The sequence below is a fragment of the Lontra canadensis genome, unplaced genomic scaffold, assembly GCF_010015895.1.
Source record: "Lontra canadensis isolate GAN:19392208 unplaced genomic scaffold, GSC_riverotter_1.0 scaffold195, whole genome shotgun sequence".
Classification (NCBI taxonomy): Eukaryota; Metazoa; Chordata; class Mammalia; order Carnivora; family Mustelidae; genus Lontra; species Lontra canadensis.
Window position 1 is genome coordinate 677,783 of NW_022631189.1, and position 26,437 is coordinate 704,219.

At 37.8% G+C, this 26,437-nt stretch overlaps 1 protein-coding gene and 1 non-coding gene across 2 annotated transcripts in view; both read left to right on the forward strand.

Moving 5' to 3' along the window:
* The first annotated feature begins 10,920 nt into the window (after positions 1 to 10,920).
* Positions 10,921 to 26,437, forward strand: part of LOC116861374 (serine/threonine-protein kinase Sgk3) — a 139,665-nt gene continuing 124,148 nt past the window's right edge. The window contains exon 1 of the mRNA XM_032847908.1: positions 10,921 to 11,305. The gene's annotated coding sequence lies outside the window, so the exon portion shown is untranslated. The remainder of the gene's footprint in view (positions 11,306 to 26,437) is intronic.
* On the forward strand, positions 16,237 to 16,343 carry LOC116861376. The gene has a single exon (XR_004381467.1). It is a non-coding gene; the product is annotated as a U6 spliceosomal RNA (small nuclear RNA).

Genomic DNA, 26,437 nt, shown 5'->3' on the forward strand with positions numbered 1-26,437 from the left:
GACTTGAGCCAAAGGCAGTCATTCAACCAACTGAGCCATCCAGGCGCCCATATTGCTAGCTTTTATAGAAAAAGTAATAGATCTGGCAACATTGGGCCCATGTGCTAACATGGCAACAGCTGGTAGTAGCCATCAGCTGTCCCTTTAAAGAGGGCATGCACCTCTTGCCTCTCATGAAGACTGCCAGTCAGTTACCATTTATCATCTCACTTTCACCTCTTCTGACACTTAGGTGCCTTCTCTCAGGTGCCTTCCTGGTGCTTTAGGCATTTAGTCTGTAAACTCTTCTACACCTAGTCCTTGCTGCCTTTCATCCAGCACCACCCATTGACATGGAAGGCTCTTTGGTGCTTTAGAAAGACCATGGGCTTCAAATCAAATGGACTCATTTCTGCCACTTACCTGCTGTGTCACCTGGATAGGGTTATTTCACCTCTTTGAATTTCTGTTCCTTTATCTATATAAAAAAAGGGGGATAATGATGGTGTGGTTATGTGGATTAAAGGCAATAATGGGAGCACCTGGGTGGCTCAGTCGGTTAATCTTGATTTTGGCTCAAGTCATGGTCTCAGAGTCGTGAAACTGAGCCCGGCGTTGGGCTCCACACCCAGTGGGGAATCTGAGATTCACTATCTCCCTCTCCATCTGCCCTTTCTCCCCCCATCACATGTGTGCGCAAGTGCTTGCTCTCTCTCTAAAATAAATAAATCTCAAAAAAATAAATAAAGGCAAAAATGTACATAATGTGCTTCTGAGAGAGCCAAGAAGAGGCAGGAAATACCCAGTGAGTTTGGCCTGCCTCTGAGCTTACCTCTCAGGAGATGACAGGGCTACTCCTGTAAGTCTCTAGCATGGTCAGTTCATAACTAATTCATATGATACTCTCAGGTGATACTATGATACTCTAGGTACAAATAAAAATATAAGAAACTAGGGACACATGGCTGGCTCAGTTGGTAGAGCATATGACTCTTGATCTTGGGGTCATGAGTTTGAGCCTCATGTGGGGAACAGAATTTAGTGAAAAAATAAAATTTTAAAAAATTATAAATAAGTAAAATATAAGAGGCCAGATAGTACTTAGGTAAAAATTATATATTCTATAATTGTCATCTGTCATCATTGAGGAACCATAATAGGTTAAGTTGTTAGCCAACAGCAACTTCTATTGCTTGAAGAATAATCCTATGGCATGGTAAATTGATCTCTTGCAATTAGAAAGAAAACAAAAATGAAAACATTGTGAGTTGGCATGTTTTCCAAAACGGGGGTGGGGGGCAGTGGACAATTCTCTATATGCCACACTCGCTCTCACTGTAACTTGTAGAGTTCCTGATTTATCTATATACCTATCTTGCTTTTTATATGTTGCTGTAGCAAATTACCACATACTTAGAGACTTAAAACAACACAAGTGTGTTATAGCTCTCTAGGTTTGAACTCTGATATTGGTGGCACTGAGCTAAAATCAGTGTGTCAGCAGGGCTACACTTTTTTTGCCCTTTCCAACTTCTAGAGGCCACCCATATTCCATGGCTCGAGGCCCGTTTCTCCACCTTCAAAGCCAGCAATGTTGTATCCCTCCAACCATCCTTCCATAGTGACATCTTTTTCTCTAACTCTTCTTTTGCCTTTGTCCTCTTCACTTTTAAAGACCCTTGTGATCACCTTGGACCCACTCAGAAAATCCAGAATATTCTTCCTATCTTAAGGCCAACTGAGTGGCAACCTTAATTCTATCAGCAACCTTAATTCTTTTTTAAAATTAATTTTTATAAATTGAGATATAATTAACATATGACATCGTATTATTTTCAGGTGTGCAGCATAATGATTCGATATCTGTATATACTGCTAAGTGATCACCGCAAGTCTAGTTTAACATCCACCACCACACATAGTTATAATGTCTTCTTTGTTATAGAAATTTGAAGATCTAATCTCTTAGCAACTTTCAGATATACAATACAGCATTATTAACTATAGTCACCATACTGTGCATTACATCCCATGACTTATTTATTTTATAACTGGAAACTTGTACCTTTTGACCACCTGCACTCATTTTACCTACGCCCCTCCCCACCCAACCCTGCTTCTGGAAGCCACCAATCTGTTCTCTGTTACCTGAGTTCATTTTTGTTTTGTTTTAGATTCCATACACAAGTAAAAATCTATAGTATTTGTCATTTCTTGTGTGACTTAAATCACTTAGTATAATGGCCTCAAAGTCCATCCATACTGTCCACAAAATTCTTTGCCATGTAATGTAACATACTTAGTTTAAGGTTCCAGGGAGTAGGACGTGGGTATCTTTTGGAGGCCATCATTCTGCCTACCGTAACAAGTAGGTACATCACTATGAATTTTATCTTACCTAATCTTCACAACAACCTTATGAAGTAGGAACTACGTTTACAAATTAGAAAACGTAGGAAATGTGCTTCGGTCCAGAGCTTGTAAGCAGCAGTGAGATTCAAACTGAGAAATATTTTCCTCTAAAGCCATGTGCTTAGTCAGTACACTATACTGAAATTTGTTCAAATGGTATTTTCTATTTTCTTTTTTAATTAAAAAATTTTTAAAGATTTTATTTATTTATTTATTTATTTATTTATTTATTTATTTATGTGAGGGGAGGAGGGGGGCAGAGGTAGAGAATCTCAAGCAGACTCCACACTGAACATAGAGCCCAACGTGGAGCTCCATCCCACGACCCCAAGATCATGATCAGAACCGAAATCAAGAGTTGGATATTTAACTGACTGAGCCACCCAGGTGCCCCTCTATTTTCTGTGAAAATGATTATTATAGTGAAAATTGGATTTTGGTGGGGCAGTGGGTTAGCCCAAGGAGTATATACGTATTAGTTAAAATTCAAATAAAAATATTGTTCCATTGCCTTAATGTGCTGCTTATATTTTTCTAAATTGAATTTTATATTATCACAGACTTTTGTAACTAAGTCTGACTTTTCATACCATGCTCTAAAATGTTGATACCACTTGCTTTTAAAAAGTCAAACAGATATAGTTTCCTCCAAAGGCTGTGAGCTTTGACTTTGCTTATTTGCAGAGTTTAAATGGGACCCCAGGTAGTTACGTGACTCAGTTTCTTGCCGTGAGTACCTCACATCAGGTTTTTTTTTTTTTTTAATTTAGGGAAATGGTATGGGATTCCATTGTAGGAGTTTAATTTCTATGATCTTAACAGCTTTTTCTTCGTTTTTCATGATTGTTTTCTAATGCAAATAACTAGCAATTAAAACTAATTTATCCCAGTCATGAGTTGAAATTATAAGTAATGAGATAAAATTTTAAAGAGGTGGTTGAAGCCAAATAGCATGCTTGTAAAACTTTCAAACAGTAGGACTTGAAGAAACACACCACACAAAAGTGGTGAGGTAGTTAAATTGGCAATGTACCGAGGAATATGTTCCCTAGTGAATGCACTCCACATAGCAAAAGGGAAAAATTAGTGTGTTTTTCTCATTTTCTGTCAAGGATATAAAAACCGCCTGAAAACACAATGCATGTTTGTACCTTGAACCTTCCTTCTGTCTTAACACGGTGCTTAGAATAGGAAATGTTTATTGAATCAGTGAAATTTATATTTACATACGATTGCATAAAAAGCACTTTGTAGATATCTAGAAGAGAAAATAAGTCATAAATGGTTTATTTAAGCTACATAAAAAACCAAGTGGGTATTCGAATGACCAGTTTCAAGTTCAAATCCCAGTCTACAGCAAATCATTATCTAGGCCAAGGGCTAGGAGTGGAAGTAAGGGAAGGAGCTGAGAAACAGGTGATTCTGTGAAGATTAGTTGTGGGACCAGTTCTTTACTACATGTTTCATAAATTATTATTTTTTAAAATATTTTATTTATTTATTTGACAGAGATCACAAGTAGGCAGAGAGGCAGGAAGAGAGAGGAGGAAGCAGGCTCCCCGCCGAGCAGAGAGCCTGATGCGGGGCTCGATCCCAAGACTGGGGTCATGACCTGATCCCAAGGCAGAGGCTTTAACCCACTGAGCCACCCAGTTGCCCCTGTTTCATAAATTATTTTAAACTACTCTTTGGGGGTGGGAATAATATTTTTAATTTCTACCTCTCTTAGCCTAGCACAGTATCTGGCATACACTAGGTAGTCAACAAATAGTTACTGAATAAAGAGGAAAGAGAGCAAAAGGCATTAAATTCTTAGATGACACCAAACCAGAATGCACATATGTATAAATTATGTATTTGTGATCTCCTATTCTAATATATTGTACACATTGTGAAACAGAAACTCTAAATATTAAAACATGAAATAATCAATATACTTTAAATAATTTAATGGCATTTTGTCAAGAGTATAAAAGCCTTTCTGCTTTCATTTGATGCTTTATTATTTGGTACTTTATTACTTTTTTAAAATCTTAGTTTAACACTTTGTGATATAGTGAGTTAAAGATCTGGTTCTGGGTTTAGTTTATTCTGATACTACATTTTAATAGCTGTCATAGCTGAAAAAGATACTCAAAAAGATATTTAGATTTAAATTGAAGAAATACATTGTTGTTTGCTATATCTATTAAAGTATTCATTTTCTTCTTCAGTCTCATCAACCAGTTCTGCAAAGGTTTTTGTTGGAGTCTTACTAGTAAATACCCATTTTCTCTGCTATCAATGAGCAATTCTTGAAAACTAATTTAAAGGCATTGCATTTTAATTAGTTTAAGGCCCACTGAAATTATTTGGAAAGTATTTAAAGAAATAAAAAATTGTGTTTCCAAAATTTTTAAGTATGCGTATATGAGAGTTTTAAAAGGACACACACACACACAAACTGGTTTTTTTGCAGCAAAATTACACACTGACAGAAATATTTCTAAACATAATTTTCAAACATTCTCTCCAAAGTGTTTCTTTCAAAACACATGCACACTTAAAAGAGAGGGTGGATGGAATTACTCTCTCATGCAATGTTAAAACTTCACCTTAGGGGCGCCTGGGTGGCTCAGTGGGTTAAGCCTCTACCTTTGGCTCGGGTCATGGTCTCAGGGTCCTGGGATCGAGCCCCGCGTCGGGCTCTCTGCTCAGCAGGGAGCCTGCTTCCCCCTCTCTCTCTGCCTGCCTCTCCACCTACTTGTGATCTCTGTCTGTTAAATAAATAAAAAATATTAAAAAAAAAACACAAAACTTCACCTTAAAAGGAAAATACTACTCCCAGAAAACGTAGGGAAATCTGGATCCCTTGTTTTTGTTAGAGGAAAATACATCTTCATCCTAATATTTATTCTTTTAAGTATTAATAATAACCAGTGCTTATGTAGTGCTATTTTCATGGTAGATTTTTATATATTATCTTATATCATCCTCAGAACAACCTGATTCAGTAGATACAATTATGCTCTCCAATTTACAGATGAGGAAACGAAACCTCAGAGATGTTAAATAATTTGCCCAGGATTACATGGCTGGTATGGCAGAACTATGGTCAGACCAGGTAGTGTGTATGCAGGAGCAATGCTTTTAACACTAAGTGTCCTGAATACTTCAGTAGAAGTTAAAGAATTTCCACAATGACTCTCCATCTCAGTACAAAGTATTTTATAGTTTCTACTAAAAGGATTTGTTTTTACAAGACTAACCACATTGATGATCTCCTATGCTACACAAAACTGCAGTACACAGATGTTGGTTAAAGGAGAGCTTCCGTGCAAAGGAGAAGCCCACCCTTCTCTGGTTACCTCACAGAGCACATCAGTGACTGTCTGACAAAGGACTGTATGAGCAAGCCCAGGGTCAATATGTATGCTAAATAGGAAAGTTCAACTTCTTTCTTTTTATTTATTTTTTAAAATTTTATTTATTCATTTGAGAGAGAGAGAGAGACAGAGAAAGCAACAGAGAGCACGAGTGAGGAGGAGAGGGGGAAGCAGGCTCCCCACTGAGCAGAGAGCCTGATGTGGGGCTTGATCCCAAGACCCTGGGATCCTGACCTGAGCCAAAAGCAGATACCTAGTGACTGAGCCACCCAGGTGCCCCTAACTTCTTTCTTTGAAGATAAAACAAATAGACATTGGAGTAGTTTCTTTCTGAACTGTATTAGATTATCTTACGTGCGCTTGGGATGTACCCCCCCCCCACCTTGGATTTTTTTTTTTTTGACTTAACAAATATGATGAAATTCAAAATCACTGAAGAAAAGTACAGTTTTGATAAAATAGGTATAGGGATAATCAAAACAACCTCTTAAATATAATGCAAGAAAACATAAGAAGGCTAAACAAGCATTTCAAGTTCAGATTTTAAAATCTGATAATGATGAAATGTAATTTTAAATGTGAGAGAGATTTTAAATTGCAATATAGGAGTGTGAATTGAGCTGTGAGAGAATGCTCTCACTGTACTAAGGACTTACCGGACCCTTCATAGAGTTCCATGTCTCATACTGGGCATCTTATCTAAAGAAGAATATGGAGAATTTGGGAAGAATTCAGAAGAGAGTCATAAATCATTTAAAAAAAAAGGTATGAGAAAAATTTAAAAGAACGGGGGTTGTTTACTCCAGAAAACCTAGAGAATTTAAGGGTTTTCTGGTCTATGAAAAGTTATAATCTCTTAAAGTCTGTCTGAGTCTTTGACACATCTGGTTGAGCCAGACACACATGCCTTAGAGAATTAGTTGCAGAAATAACAGCAACATACTCTTTTAAGCCAGAGGCTATTAAGCCTTTGCATTTGAAAGGGGTTCAATCATTCATTGTACATAATTAACAGTAAGTAACTGAGTCACCAAATGAATAGTGTTTAAGAAAAGCTATTATTTCCTACTGATAAGCAAGTAAAATAATTGTTATCTTCAAAGTCCACCTAGCAGGTTTGAGCTCAAATGCCTAATATAATTCTCTGAGGAACACAGTAACTGCTGACACAACTTATGTATCTGTCTTAACAGATATAATTTATGTATGTAACAGGCTACCCAAACAAGAGACAGGAAAAAAAAATGAGAAAGAAAAAAGGGTGATTTGTATTTTGTTCTTGATACTCATAATAACTAGATTGAAAGACAATGAGGTTTCCTTAATTTACTTAGTAGGGAAGGATAATTGTTTTACTTCAGATAATTAAAGGTCTTAGCAAGATTTAAAATAATTTCTAGCAACTTTTTATCAAAAAGCTGTGCCAGCAATGTAAGGGTTCTGATCTCTTAACACTTGCCCTTGGTTTTTCTCAGGAGTCTAATATAGAAAGTGAAAAAGTCCTGTGATCTAAAGGACCTTATATTTGACCCTAATGTAGTCTTGCTTCAAAATGGTTTTCACTTTGTTACAAAACACATTTGAATTCAGGAACTTCAGTTTTGAGTCTGAGCATGGCTAATTTGGTCTAACAAAGATGTTAACCTTTGGGCCATTCCCACCCCCAACACTCAAAATGAGTACACTCTGAACCATTTTCTAAATGAAGGAAATAAGTTAATTTGACTCTGTGCCAAGGTGGTATAAACCAGTGTCAATACTCATCAATTCCCATGAGTATCTGATTTTTTCTAACTATCCCTTAGGTGGCTTTGTTTTGTACGAAATTGTTTTGCTCAGAAAATTCAATAAATTAGTCACTTTAATTCTCATCTTCTTACCTATTTCACAGCAGGCTTTACAGGTGAACTATTTCCTAAGCCAATTCATGGCTTGGGCTATCCTTAAACTAACCTTCCAAGAAAAATGTTGTGGGTTTTGTTTTTGTTTTGTTTTTGAAGTTGTGGGATGCTGCGATTGGTATATTGAACGATAAACATAGATGGAAACTGTAGCAACAACTCATGGTGTCTGACCCACTTTAAGAGATGAGTTTGTAGTAGAATAAAGGAAAAGGTGCTATGATAGCAATACAAATAATATGAATCAAAAACATCTTTGCTTTTGTAAACATGTGGTTGGTAGCACTATTCTTCTCTAGTCTTGCTGATTTATCTGCTATGAAACAAATATTCTAATGCATGCTGGCTCTCACTTCCGTTACCAACTGACTTATGAATAGAAGCCATTCATGTCCCATAGCTGTCATTTTGTCAAATTTTCTCCCTATGGGAAGTGATATTTTTTATATTGTTATGCTCCTCAATGCTTCCAAAGTTACAATGAAAGAACTACAAAGAGAGGACTTTATTAGGATATAAAAAGTCATGATTGTTCCTTATCAGGCACCAATTTAGGGAAAAGGTTTTCCACTTTGAAGAGTAGGTGAAAACCAAGCACTCACCTCATTGGAATATGTTACCTAAAAGAATACTGTATTCTCTTGTTAAATAGTTGTTTGTTTTTGTTTTTAATATTCGGGTCAATGGTTTACAGTATGGCCAGTCCAATTTTCTAAAGTTCTGAACATAACTATTTTATGGGTTTTTTTCCTGTTACTTTTAGGACCTCTACCAAAAAAAAAAAAAAAAAAAAAAATCTTCCCAAACTCTAAAATTTGACCATTCTTAATACTAGTACAAAAGGAATACAAAATATTGACATTTTTATATCTCTCTTAGAGCTACTCAGAATGATGATGACAAGAGCTATCAATTGATATTATGCGCCAGGCATCCTACTAAGTTCATTTGATTCTCTTAGCAATTTCATAAGATAAGCATTATTATTATCTCTGTTTCATTGAGAAGAGATAAGTACTATTATCCTATGTTACTGATGAAACCAGTGCTCAGAGAGGTAAAATAATTTGCCCGAAGTAGAAAGTGGCAGAACCAGAGTTTAAAACCCAAGTCTGTCCAATTCCAAAGCTTATGCTCCTAATTTGTACATAAGCTTTGTAAATATATGAACAAAATATTTGCCCTATCTGCATGAATAGAGTCATTATTTCCAGACAAAATATTGGAACCCACAGTCTCAACAAAAAACTTTTTCCGTTTTAAAATTTTATTTGTATGAAACCTTTTATAAAAGCATAAATATCAGATAGACATTTAGCTTAAACATTCAACTTTTCTTTTACTCTATAAACTTAAAGAAATTGGAAACATAATGGAACATGGAGATATGATCTATAAGTGAATATGATTAATCAAGGTGATCAGACTTAAAGTATACCTTTAAAATTAATTTTAGGTGAAAAAGCCCTTTAAGTTTGTGAATACATTGACGACCTCTAATATTCTGAGAAATCATAGTAGTAAATTGCAGCTCTCAGATTATAAATGCAAAATACGCAACTTCTTATCCGTTGAACGTGGCTCACCCAGCTTCTTATCTTAAAATTTTGTGGGAGGTGGTGTGAATGCATGTGTGTGTGTGTTCTTCACAGCAGGAAGACAGATTTATTCTGAAAATGTAATGGCTCCCAGATGTTTTGCTTTTTAAGGAGGAAGGAAGAAGGGAAGGAAGGAAGGAAGGAAGGAAGGAAGGAAGGAAGGGAAGGAGGGAGGGAGGGAAGGAAAAGTTGAAATGTCATAGCCAGGTATGTATCTCTAAAGTGAGAATGATGTCATTATATTTGGAGTTTAGTGACAAAATTTCCTTTTGTCTGAGAAATTTTTCAGCATGGTGAATATGGTTTTAATTAAGAGATACACTGATTATTTGTTGGTTTTTGTTACAAGGGAGGAAATTCTGTAGCTTCTCTGTGCCTCATTGTGTGGATCACAATGAAAACATACAAAGGACCATAGCAGTGTGTTTATTTGTATCTACTGTATTTTATATCTATTTCCGTATGCCACTGAAAATCATTGTTTAGAGAGTTCTGCAGCATTATTATGTTTTGAAGTATAAAAATATTGGATTCACAATTCATTGTCTTTAAGAAGGAAAAGGTCATACTATGTTAATTGACGTTACAAATGAATATTCTCAACCTTATCTGTGGGTTAAATTTTTGAATATTATTTTAAAACACAAGGAAATGTCCTCTGTTTAGGAAAGCCACACATAAACGCTGGCTTCTCTAATTACCTTTGGAAGTTTATTTGTTCATAGATTTATGGCATATTCTCTGGAATCTTATGATCTGAAGTATATAGATCATCCCTCAAAATCTAAAACATCATAGGGTGCCTGGGTGGCTCAGTGGGTTAAAGCCTCTCTCCCTTCAGCTCAGGTCATGATCTCAGGGTCCTGGGATCCAGTCCCGCGGGAGCCTGCCTCCCCCTTTCTCTGCCTTCCTCTCTGCCTATTTGTGATCTCTCTCTCTGTCAAATAAATAAATAAATAAATAAGATCTTTAAAAAAAAAAAAAAAACCTAAAACATCATATAGACATGCTTTATCTTCGTCTGAGTCTATCTTCAAGAGATATCCGATAAAACTTAAACCACAGTAGTGTTGTGGGGCAAATGAAAACCCTACTCTGCTTCCAAATCCTGACCACTTTATTCCACGCCCACTGAATCGCATTATTCTTCGTTTTCCACTCACCTTCTTTACCTCTCTTTATCTGGGGAAAAAAAGGAGACAAAATGCAACTCCTATATTTAAAGAATGAGAAAGAGTAATAAGAAACTGTAAAGTGTGACCTCAGCTGACTTGGAGATTTAAAAAAAAAATTGGACTTGGAAAATGCGTGGAAAGGAAATTTCTCTGTCCCCAGGATCCGCCAATTTCTGACCTATCTGGAAACACAAAAGCCAAAACACTGCTGATGAAAAAAGTAGAAAACTTCAAATAACCCTAAATGAAGCATAGTTGTTGCCCTAAATTATTTGGATACTTATTTCACTTCCTTGAGTTTCCAGTTTACAGCCAGCCACGGGCCCACCAGGCCGTTCCCGGGGTGATTCTTCCTCCTCTGGCTGCCCCGCGGTCCGGCTCTCGGGGTACGCCAGGGTCGTCTTCCCCCGGCGGCCGGTGCGTCGGCGCACGCGGCTCTCCAGCCCCAGGGCAGCAGCAGTCACTAGCAGCTGAGCCGCAGGAAACCCCGAGGAGCTCCAGCCTCTAGACAAGATCCACCGGTGTCCCCTGAACTTTGCGCACGCGGCGAGGCGGGAGACAGACCGCGCGCTGTGGCCGGGCTTTCGCCGGGGTGCACGGCGAAGAGATTTCCGCGCCGCGGGCCTGAGTAGGGGCCGGCCAGCCTGCGGCTCCAGCCCGGCGTCGCAGCCCCAGCCTCCGCGCGGGCGGCCTCCGGCCGCACTGCCCGCCGCCCGGCTCTCCCGGGCCGCCCGGCACACTGCGGGAGGAGCCGCCGGCCTCCGTGACGCGTCAGGGAGGAAACGGCGGCGCCCGGCGGCCCTGCGGGGAAGGAGGAAACGCGAGTGCGCTCGGCTCCGCGCCCGCCGCGCCAGGAGGCAGCACCGTGGAGCCGGGTAGGTGCGGGGCCGGCCGGGACCCAAGGCGGGTGGGCCAGCCGCAGGGTCCGCGCGCGTTCGGGCCGCGGTCGGTGCCCCCCGGGCGGGTGAGACGGGGCGGGGCGAGCGGTGCCTGGGCCTCGACTGCTGTCTCTTCTTGGAGCCAACGTGACTTTCCCGGGAGTCTTGGCAGCTCCCCTGGCCCCTCAGGCCGAAAACCTCCGAGTTGGTGGAAGGGGAGAAGCAATCCCCCCGCCCAGCCACCGACTCGAAGAGTTTGTGGTCTGTGTTTCCTCGAGGTGCCTTCATATTCTGCCTTTTGATTCCTAAACGCTCGAGCCGTGTCAGTGGACCGACATTGGTAACACAGTGCGCAGCTTCCCAGCTTAGAGGAGCTGGGAACTGGGAGGGTGGGAGACCCCCACCTGAGGTCGAAAGAGGGTGCGGGTCACCTGTGAGGATCCGGGATGGAGGGAGGCCCCGGGAGTGGGGGCACGGGAATCGTTAACCTGTCGTCATCGGACTGAAATCTGAGACGAATGCTTTACAATCCTTAAGTTCTCTGTGATTTAAACCCTTTCCGTCTCTTTTTAAAGTGAATTTGGCTCTGTTGATTCCCACAGCTTTAGTGTTGATACGTTCCATCTAGAGCGCTTTCGGATTTTCAGATTTGTCGTTTTTAGTGGTGGTTAGTTGGGAAGATAGAAAAAAAGAAAGAATTCATCTCTTGAGACTCAAATTCTTTCATCATTTAATTTTGCACTGTGATTTCTGAACCAGGAGTAGAATTTTGGCCCTACGCAACAGACCATATACTTGAGCTGCAGGTACACTTGAGAAATGCAGGAATAGATACAACAGAGCACTACGGTTCCCGAGTCTTTATTTAAAACTATCAGACTGTTATGTGTTTTGACTCTCTACTTTGTTTCCAGGTTGAGGATTTACCCAACCAATCTGGAAGTGACTTATTTATTTAATAAACACTTAAATGGTTCTTACCACATGCTTGGGCTCCTTTTTAGTGTTTTATAAATATTAACTCAAATTGTTAACACAAAATATTAAATTATACCGGTTACAGCAGTGAAGAGGTTGTGTACACTTCAGTTCCCCAAATGTCATTGCAAGAGCTAGAAACATTAGAGGAAGTTTCAGGCATATTTTAGGACTGGGTGTGCCTTCTGGCGCACTTGGCTACCACTCCTGTAAGACTAGCCGCCACCCATTCACTCCCTGGGGGAAGGGAGTCTGGAGCTATGGGAATGAGACCTCTTTCTTGCAGGTCTCCGCCAGATCCCTAGCATCATCTGTAAAATAGTCTTTCTTATCCATGATAGTGCCATCATTAGCTAACTCTGGAAAGACCAGAACTTCCCTCTTTTTCAACTGCCACTATAGGGAGCCTAATTTTGTTTTGAAAAGGAGCTTTGTTCCTAATCTGTTTGACAGTTGATAAAACCACAGTTTAGTGAAACATACTATAAAATAGGCTGTTTTTGCTTGTACACGTCAACATAACAAATAATACTTTGTAATTTTACTGCCATATGTTTTGGTAGCGTTGAGTTGATAGATCAACCTGCTTAATGTCCATTTTGTGACTTGCATATTTGCAGGGAGAATATTTTCCAGAATAAACAACCCTCTTTAAGTGAGTTCTTGGCCTGATGGTCAGGTTGGTAGAGACCCAAAATGGTGAATCATGGTTCTTGTCATTATGGCGATTAGCAATTTGATGTCAAAAGCTGCATGTCATAGTAGCTTTCTCTTTCTAACTTTCTCTATCCCCCATTTAAATTTCCAGAGAGATGAATACATGAGACTCTGAGCCTTATTTAATAGGATTATGAGGTGTCTCCTGGAAGCAGGGAGGCTCACTTTTCCTTTGGTATAATCCATGGTACAACAGACAGTGGCATTCGTGAATTCAGTTCAGCAAAATAACAACTAATGCTTTCATGGTTTACAGAGTGCTTCCAGATGTATTTGTGAGGTTGACAGACATTTTTTTAATTCCTGTTTTTACAGATGAGGAAACTAAGGCACAGAAATGTTAAAATATCTTAGCCAAGATTGTACAACAGGTGGGGGAGAGAGCTTGAATAGACAGCAGGTGTGTGGACAGTGCCTGGCATGTGCCAGCCTGTAATAAACATTGTGAAGTGAATGATCCAAATGACTTCAGATTTCTCGCTCTTTCCAAGCATTATGCTTCCTAAACACCATAATTGATTTATGCCCAAGAGATTTCCAGGCCTACACCAGTTATTTCAAACAGTATCTGATACTACAAATAGCTTTTTGACAAAAGAGATGAGAATGCCCTTTGGACTCATTTCTTAGGATTTGTCAACTCTGGTTTTTGAAAAAGCAATAGGCTGGTTATTTTGTTCTCTTCTCAAACATCTTTCTTTTTTCCTCTGACTTGAAGATAGTTTAGAGTGGATGTATGGTTTCATTGTTTGTGTCTACCGCTTCTTTATCTCTCTCTGCTCATTGAAGGTCATTTTTATGGACTACAAATCACTGTAGGTTTTCAGTGGCAGTGAACTCAATTAAGCTACTTAGATTTATGACCAGGTTCAAACACAATGATCATAGGTATTACTATTTTTTTTTTTGAAGCATGACACTTCACTACTACTACTATGTTTTTTGAAATGTTATAAGTACTTTAGTATAAAGGGTCTTTTTAAAAAAAGTTTTATTTATTTAAGTAATCTCTACACCCAGCAGGGGGTTGGAACTCAAGACCCCAAGATCAAGAGTCTTACGTTTCCTGACTGAGCCAGCCAGGTGCCCCAAAGGGTCTTTTAAAAAAACAACAATCAAAAAAAAAAAACCTCTCAACTATTTATATCCTTCCAGTATAATCTCTGTTTCCTATAGTATGTGACCTGCAGATAGTTAACCTTCAATTAGATAGAAAACTATGGCCAATACCTGCAGGGAGGAATTGAGAAGGGTATCATGGAAAAAAGAGAGAAGGGGTGCCTTTCCCATGAGCACTATTAGGTGGAAAGAAGCCCTTAATGAAGCCAGACTGAGTCATCTGCCTGTCAACATTCTTCTGTGTGGGGGTGGAATAAAATACTTTTGAAACCTGTCTTGTTTCAGAAACCACTTTACCTTTTCCAATCCTCATATTTTCTCTCTCTTTCTTTAATTCATGTAAATTACTGACTAAAGTGCTGATTCATGAAACTCAAATTATGTAACATGTTATTCCTGACAGAAACAGCTCCCACATTATTTTAAGGGACTCAATGCTTCTGTTTTCCTTTACCTATTGCATTCCTTATGGTGGCATATTCTCATTTCACTTTTTTTTTTTTCTATCTCATGGAGAAAAGTAAATCTAAGCGGTGCTGATTCCACATCTTGTATGTCATGTCAAAGTAATTTTAACTTAGTACTAACTTTGAGTTAATTGTCATTGCTGAGGAAGACGACGTGGAAATCAAATGTTGAAGCCTGAGTCAGAACATCGATAATAAAATTTTATTACCTGCCTGAATCGAGCCAGGGGGTTTTCAAAGGGAATTAGGGCAAGGTAAAATGTCCTTGCCCTTGTCTGGTTTCCCAGGGCCTCTCCTACTTCCCACAGGTCCTGAATATCTGTCTTGGTCCATCTCTTTGTAGCCACCATTTCTTCTCTTATTCAAAATCAAAATCTGTTTTCCTTTGATGGGGATGGGGTGAGTGAAAGGCAGGTGAAGGGAATTGTTGTGGGGTAAGAGATTGATAATATGTAAGAGGGAGGACAGGAGATGTGTGGGTGAAGTAAGAGATCTTTAGTGTGCTCTCATGGCAGATTTGTGCAGAGTACTGGCCTCCCCCAATGGGGATATATTGGAAGACCTACATGGGATCAAAGAATATCTGGCAAGGATTAAAAACATCTACTGGTGTGTGATATTGGCCGCCAGAGTTACTTGGTACCACCAGGTGTGGAAGGATCGTTATAGGTAGGTGTTGCTTCAGGCCACTGTATAAGTTTGTCTGCAGATAATTAGAATGTAGAGGGCTGGTTTTGTGGCTTTTAACTTCAGAATAGGAACAATTTGACAGGCTTTTGGTTGAGTAAAGGCCTGGTTTTTGTACCTTTTTAAAGGCATACCTTTTTTGGAGAATGTGTGTAGTGTTGAGATAATGTTATTTCTTTTACTGTTTTGTGATTTTGGATAAATGACCTTGTATTTACATTGCATATAGTAGTGAATATGATTCAGGATAATTGCTTCCATTCAGGTTCCTGATATATTTGCTCTGCTAGTCAATACCAAGCTTTTTTTCTCTGTAGGTAAAAGAGACTTCATATATAATATATTATTACATAAAATTGGACTCGTTGATGGACTAGCCATTCCACAAGAGCTGGATGCAATGCCCTCAAGTACAGTGAGGCTTCACTAGAACCTGACCAATTTTTTTGCTTGAGTTCAAAAATGAGAAGGACCTTTATTACTCTAGTTACTTACCTCCCTGTTTTAAAAATAAAAATAGATTAGTTAACTTAAAATGATCTGGTTTCCAACTCAGTGTCATATATGCAGACAAACATACATATGGAACCATGTGTATAGACTATATAACCTAATGCACATGCATGTTATATATATATAGGACGAGCTAAGAAGGAATATAAGAATCCTTAGTTTCCCAAGAAAACACTATACATCATCTCCTTCCCCCATTTTAATTTTATTATTGTCTCATATTTTCTGAACATTATTTTTAATTACAAAGGTATGCATGCCCTTAAATTCAAGTAACTGAGAAGTATGTTAAGTAAAAAATGAGTCCTCTCCACTCTAGTCTTACCCACAAAGATAACCACTCTCAGTTTTTATATCCTTGTAGACATTTCCCCATGTTTGTATATATTTGTATATCTATAAATGTACATCGAGGTTTGGTTTTGTTTTTAAAAACTTTAATTATCAGTGCTCGCTTCGGCAGCACATATACTAAAATTGGAACGATACAGAGAAGATTAGCATGGCCCCTGCGCAAGGATGACATGCAAATTTGTGAAGCGTTCCATATTTTTTAATGAATTCTGTTATGATGAAAAGAAATTTAAAAAATTACACAATGAAAATAGTAAATAACTAAAAAATCACTATAATTTTAGCTACTTTTAACATGAACTTATTTCAACATGAGAAAATGTTGATTCTTTTAAATTTTACCATTAAAAAAAAAAACAAAGACAAAACAACTTTATCAGAGAGAGAGCGAGAGAGCTCAAGCACAAGGAGGGGAACAGCAGGCAGAGGGAGAAGGAGGCTCTCTGCCGAGCAGGGTGCCCGATGTGGGACTCAATCCTAGGACCCTGGGATCATGACCTGAGCTGAAGGCAGAGGCTTTAACCCACTGAGCCACCCAGGCATCCCATGTACATTGAGGTTTTTTGATTTTTTTTTTAATGGGAATCATTCTACCCAATTTGTTCTTTTGTTTGTTATTTAACACTTTATCGTGTATATCTGTAGATGTATATAAATTTTGACAGCTACACAGTGTTACCCTTCATAGCTAATAACATTTTCTAGCCGCATTACTTATATGTTCCTTCTTTTGTATCTTTTAAAATATATATATATATATTTTTTTTTTTTTAAAGATCTTATTTATTTATTTATTTGTCAGAGAGAGAGAGAGAGCACAGGCAGACAGAATGGCAGGCAGAGGCAGAGGGAGAAGCAGGCTCCCCGCCAAGCAAGGAGCCCGATGTGGGACTCGATCCCAGGACGCTGGGATCATGACCTGAGCCGAAGGCAGCTGCTTAACCAACTGAGCCACCCAGGCGTCCCTAAAATATATATATTTTTTATTTTATTATTTTTTCAAGATTTTATTTATTTGACAGACAGAGATCACAAGTAGGCAGAGAGGCAGGCAGAGAGAGAGAGGAAGGGAAGCAGGTTCCCTGCTGAGCAGAGAGCACAATGCTCAATCCCAGGAGCTAATCCCTGGACCCTGGGATCATGATCTGAGCCAAAGGCAGAGGCTTTAACCCACTGAACCTCCCAGGCGCCCCTAAAATATATTTAAATCACCACAGTAATACATTTTTTCAAGACAAATTTAAAAGAAAAAGAGAAACTAAGAATCACCAATAAACCTACCATCCATTAATAATCGCTATTAGTATTTTACAGTACATCTTTCTAATCTTCTGTGTATATCCATATTTTCAGTGTCATTTAAAAAGTTTCTCTTATACAGACTTGCTTTGTTGGTTAGAGAATTGTGTTTATGTAGCCAACCAACGTCATCGATTCCATGCATGTTTGAACCAGTTACTTTACAATTTCCTGGCCACCTGCCATGCCCTAAACCTGGATAACGTGCATGGAAATTTATAGTAGTGCTCATCAAGGGGATGAGGTGAGGGTACGTGGGTGGACTGATAAATCCATACAGATCAGCATAAATCCTTCTAATGGAGGGCAGTCAGTGCTTGTATTTTAAGCACATCTAAAATACAAGATGTTTAAGAGGAGAGACGATGCGGGCACCTGGGAGGCTCAGTCATTGAGCATCTGCCTTCAGCTCTGGTCATGATCCCAGGGTTCTGGGATCGAGCCCCACATCTGACTCCCTGCTCTGTGGGAAGCCTGCTTCTCCGTCTTCCACTCCCCCTTCTTGTGTTCCCTCTCTCGCTGTGTCTCTCTCTGTCAAAAAATAAATAAAATCTTAAAAAAAAAAAAAAGCGAGACGATGGAATATCCACTGTAATTGTGATCACTACAGGAGAAGCAGAAGTAATGGCCTTGAACCAGACAGAAGTGTTAAATTCAGTTAAAAATAAGAACAGCTGAACTTTAGATGTTTTGAAACAGTCTCCTAATGATAAGCTCATGGTTTGGAGAGCTTGGTTTAACAAAGCTCCCACCAATGGTAGGACTAGATGACCTTGAAGTTCCTTATGATCCTATTCTACTATAGGCTGTCTCAGGGTTAGTAACACTTGGCTTAGTATAATTTCATAAATACAACTCCCTAGTTGCATACTAACTCCACCAGTCTTTCCAGATGGCACCTGTCCAGGCTAACATCTCTCCACCCACTGAGCATGTGCACAGCTCACACCCACATGTTCCTCCTATGTCCTCTTGCAGACTTTCCCTCTTTCTGAAAGTTTAGTAGCCTTTCGACCGTTTTCTTTTTTCCTTTTCTTCCAGCTTTTGCTTTAAGGAAATCTCTGTTCTTTCTCCATCCCACTCTGTTCATTTTGGTCTTGAGCAAAAAAGATACTAATCATGGTGATACAGCTAAGAACAAGCCTCTAATAAGGGAAAGGAAAGCTTTTAGTTTGGGAGGGAAGGTAGACATTATGAAGTCCTAGTGGTTTCAACCTTCAAAGTCCTTGAGAATACCCAGTAATTCCTTTCAAAATTTCCACAGAAGACTCCACCCACCTCCTCTTCAGTAAATAAGCTGGTTTTCCTTAAGCATTGGCTGGCATGTATAATAAAATTTAAAACTGTTTATAATTGGGCGGGGCAGTTCATGTCATTGCAATAGCATTGTTTCGTGCTTTTTCCCCATTGAAGATTTAGCTATGTTATGGACTGAATAGACTTTTAGATAAGACAACTCTTCCCTTCAGAAAATACATCTAGTTCTAGATATCTGGTTTAAAACAATCTCTTTGGTTTTAAGTAAGTTGAAGACTAAGAAGGCTATTTTAGATTAAAGGTTAGCAGTCTTTGAGAAGTGGTATGTCAAGATTCCAAACCCTTTCCTTCCAGATTTTCATCAGCAGAGATATGCACTGGTGAGAAGCATAGATCAGCCTTTCATCCTTAGGAGTCAGAGAAGAAGCAACTGGTTGCAAGAATGTTAAGCTGCTACTGGAGACTCTCTCAACCCAGGCCCAGGTAGCTGACATCATCATATCAAATTCAGCTCACCTGTAAAGGTGTTTTGGCCAGACGTCTTGAGGAACTCCACACCAAGACAGTAGATCTCAGCTACACTGAGAGTAAAGGCCTATTTTTTCATAAATATTAAAGGAAAAGGTTTTGAAAAGACATTTTCATTCAGCTTTCAAACAACCTAATGCTAAAATTGATGCTGGCTTAAACAGGAAAGTTCTTTATCATTCGTTTATTTGAACTGAGTTAGTAAACATTCAAAAATTAAGACCTTGCTATAATTTTAAGAAGGTGGTTCTTATTTTTGTAGTTCTTTGTGTATATAGTTGGCATTTAATCCATTCTGACATTAGTAGCTCTCTTTTCTGATTGAGCTCCTTTTACCTCTACTCTCCGTTCTCATGAATGTTTGGTTAAAATATTTTTGTCTGAAAAGGAGTTAATGAAAGATAAGACACTCGCATGTTTTAGCAGAGAACATTTTTAAAAAGAGATTTATGAGACTATATTACCTTTTCTCTTTGAATTTTGTTTCTTTCCTCTTTTGGATTTCCTTTATTTCTGATTCTCACTGACACATCATTTATGTTTTGACTGTTTTAAAAAAGATCTTATTTATTTATTTGACAGACAGAGATCACAAGTAGGCAGAGAGGCAGACTGGGGTGGGGGGGCTGGTAACAAAGCAGACTCCCTGCTGAGCAGAGACCCCCCCCCCAATGCCGGGCTTGATCCCAGGACCCTGAGATCATGGTCTGAGCAGAACGCAGAGGCTTTAACCCACTGAGCTACCCAGCCACCCTATGTTTTGCCTTTTAAAAGTTCACTCATGTGTGAACAAGAGTCCCTGTCCTGTTGAATTTATTTGTTGCTTTCATTGGACATTTAGGATTAAAAATTTGCCTTTGGAATGAAGAATGATATATATAAATTGCTACTTCTGTGTAGAAAAAACAAGGAAAGAAAAAGGATATATTTTTGCTTTCTTGTCTAAGCGTAGAGAGACTCCGGAAGGCTAAGAAATTAACAGTGTTTATCTACTTGGGATTGGGTGATGAGAGTTGGGTGGGTAGGGACATGGGTGGGAAGCAGACTCTTCACCCTTTTATATTCTCTTGGTTTGAACATGTCAATATGTAACCCATTGTAAAAATCATTTTTAAAATCTGTCTATTGGTTTCCTGACTTAGAGAAAATAAATCTATCCTTTTCTGTTTTCCCTTTCCCATATGTCTTTAGGAAAGGTGTTTTGTTTTTTTTTTCCCGGTAACACGATTTTATATATTTTATTTTTTTAAAGTTTTATTTTAATTCCAGTTAACATACAGTATTATATTAGTTTCAGGTGTACAATACAGTGATTCAACAATGTTATACATTTCTCAGTGCTCATGTGACACTTGTACTCTTTAGTTCCCATCACCTATTTAACCCATCCCTCCACCCATCTTCCTTCTGGTAACCATCTCTATAATTAAAAGTCTGTTTCTTTATTTGTCTCTCTTTCTGAAAGGTTGTTGTTTTAAATCTTTTAAAAATAATCCCTGTGTAGTCTAGTCTTTTGTGGGGATCTTGACCTGTTCCCTTCTGCTTTCTCAAGTGTGGTGTCTTAAGATTCATTATGAAGCCTTCTCTTAGGAAATTCTGATATTGCAAATACAGCCAAGCCTTAAGTTCTTGTTGGCTTATTTGATGAATCATTTAACTGAAATTGTCTGTAATATTCTGCCAACTGGATACTCAGTTGTTTCCTAATAAAACTGCCAGATAATAACAACATAATTAGTGCAAAGTTAGTTGATTTTTTTCCCCGTGGTATCTTGTATTTTATCATCATGGTTATAATTTACCTACTTAAGAGTATATGAATTGGATACCTGTAGAAAATAAAGGTTGGTTTCCTTTAATATTTAGATAATTCTGCTCTTTTTAGTACACACTAAGCCAAAAAGTTTCTTTCATCTGGACTTTTGTAGCTTTTGTCATTAGTGACCTGTATTTCACTTTGGGGAGAGCAAAGAAAAAGGAATGAATATTTGTTGAGTATCTATCATGTACTATATGTTTTAAGGCATTATCATTATTATTTTTAAAGGTTTATTTATTTATTTGAGAGCGAGAATGATTGTGTGCAATCAGGAGGAGGGGCAAAGGGAGAGGGAGACAAGCAGACTCCGTGCTGAGCAGGGAGCTGGACAATGCATGGCCCTATTGCAGGACCCTGAGATCATGACCTGAGCTGAAATCAAGAGTCTTACACTTAAACAACTGAGCCACATAGGCACCCTAAGACGTTGTTTTATTAAATATTCAGAGTAACGTTGGGGAGTAAGTGAGTACTTTTATTTTACAGATGAGCATATTGGGGCTTAGTGAGGTTTTGAAGGGAGCTATACGTAGACAGCACAGAGCAGAGCTGATTTGAACACTTCTACCTGGATTTACTAGGAGGTCTCCTGGGCCTTTGAGGAGGGGGTAAAGGCTGACTTGGCTTAAACCCCTCATCTGAAAGAACAGGCAGAGTTGATTTACAGATAACACAGATTACCATCTGCTGTTGAGGTAGTGGTTAAATGAGTTTGAAGACTGGTTTTTCAGTTTTACCTTATTATTCTGAGACTTCTTTGTTTTAATTTAGTAACTGGTGCCAGACTTCAAGAAGAAAGCTGACTGAAAATGTTTTAAATATCATGTATTTCTTGCTTAATAGAAAAGTGCTTAAAATTCTAAATTTAATTACTAAATAGGTTATTCTGAACATACAAGTTTTGAATGTCTTCTGTTGGTGTTTGCAGAGGTATTAACTCTAACAGATGCTATTGTCATGCTATTGTCTAAAATCGCTTAAAGATGATAATCAGCACCACTTATATAAATCTGGAGATCAAGCCATCGGCAGGTACAGTCTATCGTTACGCTCATCTGTGATGGATGTTAGCTAATGGCTATATCATGTGCCTTGGCAGTTCCTGGGATGAGCTCCTGTGTAAGTAAGAATGAAAGATCATTTTATGTCTCAAGTCATATTATTCCATTATCTAATGTATTTATGTTCTGGGCAAAGATGGTAAGAAAGAAATTGAGGAAATTCACGTGATTAGAAAAGTTTAAAAATAGGTAAAATGTCACAGATAGTGAATGAAGAGGACAGAATAACATACTCTGGAATCCGTTACACTTGGGGTGCCTGGGTGGCTCAATGGGTTGGGCCTCTGCCTTTGGCTCAGGTCATGGTCTCAGGGTCTTGGGATCAAGCCCCGCATTGGGCTCTCTGCTCAGCGGGGAGCCTACTTCCCCCCTCTCTTTGCCTACTTGTGATCTCTGTCTCTCTGTCAAATAAATAAATAAATAAATAAAAATCTTTTAAAAATTTAAAAAATCTTTATATTCTTTCCCCTTTGAATTATCTTGGCATCCATGTAAAAAATCAATTGACCATAAATGTAAAGGTGTATTTCCATACTCTCATTTTTATTCTAATACCAGTGCCACACTGCCTTAATTAGCTTAGCATGGCTTTGTAGTAAGTTCTAAAATCAGGAAGTATGAGTTCTCCAACTTTGTTCTTTTTCAAGATTGCACTATTTTGGAGCTATTGAATTTCCATATGAATTTTAGAATCTGCTTGTCAACTTATGAAAAACTGGCAACTGGGATTTTGATAGGGATTGTATTGAATCTGTAGATCAATTTAGAGAATATTGCCATCTTGATGATATTGTGTGTTCAGATCCATGAACATGGGTTGTTTTTCCATTTGTTAAGATCTTTTATAGTTTTTCAACAATGTTTTGTAGTTCTCAGTGTATGTCTTGTGCTTCTTTTTAAAACTTTATTCTTAAATATTTTATTCTTTTTGATACTCTTGTAAATGGAATTGTTTTAATTCATTTTATGTTTGCTCATTGCTACTGTATACAAAAACAAGTGATTTTTTTATTGAACCATAAATGACATAATGTTGTATTAATACAATTTATTTTTATTTTTATTCATCTTTAAAAAATATTTTATTTATTTGTCAGAAAGAGCAAGAGAGAGCACAAACAGGGGGGCTGACAGAGGGAGAGGGACAAGCAGACTCCCTGCTGAGTAAGGAGCCCAATGTAGTACTCTATCCCAGGGCTGTGGGATCATTACCTGAGCTAAAGACAGACACTTAACCAACTGAGCCACCTAGGCTCCCAGTACAATTGATTTTTAAATATTGACCTTGTATTTTTAATCTTGCTGAATTTATATATTAGTTTGAATAGTTTTTTGGTGGATTCATCAGGATTTTCTATATACAAGATCATATTATCTGCACATAGAGATAGTTTTACTTCTTCCTTTTCAATCCAAATGCCTTTTATAATTTTTTTCTTGCTTAATTGCTCTGGCTAGAACCTCCAGTAAAATGTTGAATGGAAGGGAAGAGAACTGATATCTTTGTCTCATGCCTGGTAACAGGGGAAGAGCATTTAGTCTTTCATCATTACATGTAATGTTAGCTGTGGGTTTTTTGTAGCTGCCCTTTATTAGCTTGAGGAAATTCTCTTCTTGGTTTGCTATGGTTTTAGCGTTAGAGTGTTAGATTTTTCAAGTCCCATTTCTGCTTCTGAGATGATTGGGTAGTTTCTGTCCTTTATTTTGTTAATATAATATATTACATTTGCTTGGTATTCAGATATTAATCCAACTTTTTGTTCCTGGAATAAATCACCTTTGGTCATGGTATAGAATAGTTTTTATATGTTGCTGGATTTGGTTTGCTGGTATTTTGTTGAGGATTTTTGCACCTATATTGATCTATACTTTTCTTGTGATATCTTTATTTGATTGTGGTGTCAGAGTAATACTGGCCTCCTTGAATGAGTTCCTTCCTCTTCTTTTTCTTTGGGGGGGAGTGAGATTTTATGAAAGATTAGTGTTAATTTTTCTTTAAGCGAGACCTTGGCTTTTATTTGTTTTTTTTTGATTACTAATTCAATCTCTACTTGTTATGTATCTATTTAGATAGTTTCTATTTCTTTAGTTTGTTTAGATAGTTTTTTTCTTCTACAAATTTGTCCATTTCATCTAGGTCATCTAATGTGTTGGTGTACAACTGTTCATAGTATTTCCTTAAAATCCTTTTTACTTCTCTGAGATTGATAGTGATGTTCCCATTCATTCCTTATTTTAGTAATGAGTCTTCTCTCTTGATCTTTATGGCTAAAGGTTTGCCAACCTTGTTAATTTTTTTTCAAAGAATCAACTTTTGGTTTCTCTATTGTTTTGCAATACTCGATTTCATTGATTTCTGCTCTAATCATTATGACTTACTTCCTTTTTCTTGCTTTGGGTGTACTTTGCTCTTCTTTTTCTAGTCTCTTAAGGTGGAAGGTTAAGCCATTGATTTTTAGATTTTCCTTTTTTAGTGCAGGCATTCGCAGTTACACAATTCCCTCCAAACACTGTATTAGCTGAATTCTAGAGGGCTTGGTTTGTTGTGTTTTCATTTTCATTTATCTGAAAGTATTTCCTAATTTCCCTTGTGATTTCTTTTTCTTTTTTCCCCTCCCTTGTGATTTCTTCTTTGACCCCTTGGTTACGTAAGAATGTGTTGTTTAATTTCCACATATTTGTGGATTTGCTGAATTTCCTCTTGTTACTATTTTCTAGTTTAAATCCATTGTTGTCTGAGAACATATATGATTTCTGTCTCTTTAAATTAAATGAGGCCTTCTTATGGCCTAATATATGGGCTTTCCTAGAGAATGCTTCATGTGTACTTGGGAAGGTTACGTATTTTGATCCTGTTGGTAGGACTGTTCTTTAGATGACTATTAGGTCTCATAGGTTTATAGTATTGTTCATGTCTTCTTCCTTATTGATCTTCGGCTTAGATTTTCTCCTTAATACTTTTAAGGAATTATTTTAATGTTTCATGTTAGTATAAATATAAAAACTCACTGTCAAGATAAAAGACTCAAATGTGAACTTATAATGTTTAGTGTGCTATTTAAACAAAACTAAATTTAAAAATTATTTACTTCATTATTTTTTAATATTAAAATTTAAATGTAACTTAAGTTCAGTAATATTTTCTCAGGTCCATGATTCTTTTGTGTCTGTGTGATAGGATTTGCTAATGAAGTGCACTAAAATATTTTTTTCAAACAGTATTGACACTCATCTCAAATGAATCAACACTCTTGTTTGATCAACTTACCTGTTAGGAATTATGAGTTTACTTGCTAACATGTGGTGGAGGTGACAGCTGCAAAAAAATAGCATAACATCTTCACACTAACCAGAACTGGTGAATAGTTGGATTTTCTTATTTTTCATTTTCTCTCTCCCTTCTTTAAAAAGATTTTATTTTATTTGAGAGAGAGAGAGAGCACAAGCAGGGGTTGGGGCAAAGGGAGAAGCAGATCTCAGGACCCCAAGCCAAAGGCAGCCCTTAACTGACTAAGCCACCCAGGTGCCCTTTATTTTTCCTTTTCAGTGGTAACATTATTTGATCTAGACCTACACAAATTCTTTGAAATACACATTTCAGAATTTGCAGTGGTAGAAAGGCCATGTGAAATTCAGTTAATACAGGCAATTAAAAAATAGTTTTTAAATACATAAATATATGAATACCAGTAAATTCTTATCCTCAACTAAAAATACTGAACCTTTTAGTACAATGGGTTTGTGAAGACAATATAATTTACTTTGCCTTGTAGCATGTATAGAAATTATAATTATAATGCATTTTAAAAGTAGACTATTATTTATAAAAAAGCAAATACCCACATTTTAGTTTTGTTTGTTTTTTTTTTTTTAACTGTAGTTAGAATGATCTCTGATTTGATGAATCCTGTCCTCTAACAGTGACCATTTTGGAAGGACATTTGGCCTAGGTAGATAAAGGGTGTGGGTCAGGGACGCCCAGGTGGCTCAGTTGGTTAAGCGGGTACCTTCGGCTCAGGTCGTGATCTCGGGGTCCCGGGATTGAGCCCTACATCAGGCTCTCTGCTCAGCAAGGAGTCTGCTTCTCCCTCTTCCTCTGCCGCCCCCCCTTCCCACTAGTTCATGTGTGTGCACTCTCTCTCTCCCTCTCAAATAAATAAAATCTTAAAAAAAAATAAAAGGATGTGGGTCAGAATGTAGAGGAAAAATTCTACATCATTTCCTGATTATCCAGATTTTAGGATTATCAGAGGCAACAGCAATTTAGGAGAAAGCATAGATTGGAGAACAAAGAGTAGCTATAGAAGAATCAAAAAGAATGTGATACGGA